We start from the raw sequence: 2,035 nt of genomic DNA on the forward strand, positions 1-2,035 counted from the left end.
TTCAGTGAAGTTATCTTGATTATTTCATCAAACTTGAACTTTATAATCAGCTACTGAGATAATACAGACTATGTATAACTGTCTTATAATCTGAAAGAATAGATCTCTCTCAGTATTTAATAGTCTAATTATACTATTCAGTAGTCTCTCTGTCTTGATGATTCTTTATTAAATATAATATTTAAAATTCAACTTGAAGTTTAATCATACTTCTAGTTATTTAATATTCAAACTGAGTTTAATCTCTTTATTTAAATGAGTTAGACTTAGTTCTTTCTTATTAAATCTGAAAGAAAAGTGAATTAACTCAGTTTTATTTATATTAAATTGAATTAGATTGATATCAACTCTAATAAAGATTTTCTTTACTACTTTCTCAATCACTTCTAAATTCTCTTTGATTATCTTTGAACTGTAGAGTAGATTAATATTATCTATATAATTTGAAGATCTCATTATTTTTATCTCTCTATTCTTGAATAGATATGCAGTGTATATTATAAATAAAATAGAGGAGATTGAAGATTCTTATAATACTTTTATTTTTATCTCAGTTTTATCTTGTTTTCTTTCATCAAAGAATAGTTGTATAATTCTTTTAGATATGAAATAATTCACTTATTTTATTAGAGAAAGTGACAGTTTTAATATCTTTAAAGTTTGAATTATCTTAGACTTTGAAACATAATTAAATGTATCTTTTATATCAATAAAAACTGCAGTTGAGATCAGATCTTCATACTTTGTTACTTAAATATCATAAATAACTGAGAGAACAGTATCAATTACAGAACATTGTTTTTTATCTCTTATTTATTCATTAAATAGAAGAGAATTACTAATAGAGCTTATAAAAGATAATCTAGTAGCTATTATCTTTTCTAGAATTTTTCTTAAACAGTTCAACAGAGATATTACTCTATATAATATAGAAATTGAAGCTTTTCTATTAGATTTTGTAAGAATTACTTCAGTAGCTTCTCTTCAGTATTCAGAATAATAATTATTTTTTAAGAGATTGAAAAAGAGCTCAAAATATTCATTCTTCAAGTAGGAATATATGTTTTAAATAATTAAGTGATTAATTGAATCAGACTCTGCAGCAGTTTTAATTGAACTTGAGAATATTACTAACTCTAGTTCATCACATATAAGCTCAGATCATTCTCAGTTATTTTCATCAATATATTCATGAAATGACATATTCTTCTCTTCTAAATATGATGAGTTTTGAAAGAGAATTCTTATAAAAGCTTGATATTTTTTCTTAAAAGAGTTTGCTGTATACAATTCATTCTGAAATTCATATTCTAAGATTGAAAGCTTTGCTACACTTCTTATTTTAGTATAATTAAAGGCTGTAAAAACTTCTTTTTCTTATACTTCTTCAAGAAATTTGTTTCAGTAATGTATTTTAGCTTTTTTAATATCTAAAAAATATTCATTTTAAATAACTTTGAACTCTTTATTAGATATTAAGTTATTCTTTTAATCTCTCTTAGCAGTGACTAATTACTTTCTTTTAGAAATAATATTCTTATTTTATCAAGATTTAAAATACTTAGAAGACTTTTTCTTTAAAATATTTTCTTCAATACTTATTAAAAGAATAGATGTAATCAGCTTTACTCTATTTTTAAGTATTTCATTTGATATATCTTGACTTTGATTTCAATAGAGCTCACTCTATCTTTCAGATTTCAGCTGCTTTACTCTTTCTTTAACTACTTTTCAATCTGCTTTTTCAAAGTTATACTGATTAGAGAGAAGAGGATTTTCACTTCTTTATTTTTCACTCAGTTCAATATCAAATTGAATGATCTCATGATCTGATTCTGAGATTTTATTTAAATTAATAAATCAGTTTATAAGTCTTTTTTTAATTAGATTTTATAATATAAAAGTTAGATCTATAATAGATTTCTGTTTCATATCTTTTCTAAAGAATGTTTATTAATCAGACTTGTTAACTAAATCTATTAAATACTTAAAAGTTTATTTAATCAGTTTATCTGCTCTTACTGCTCTTGTACAC

The sequence above is a fragment of the Blastomyces gilchristii genome, assembly GCF_000003855.2.
Source record: "Blastomyces gilchristii SLH14081 genomic scaffold supercont1.30, whole genome shotgun sequence".
NCBI lineage: Eukaryota > Fungi > Ascomycota > Eurotiomycetes > Onygenales > Ajellomycetaceae > Blastomyces > Blastomyces gilchristii.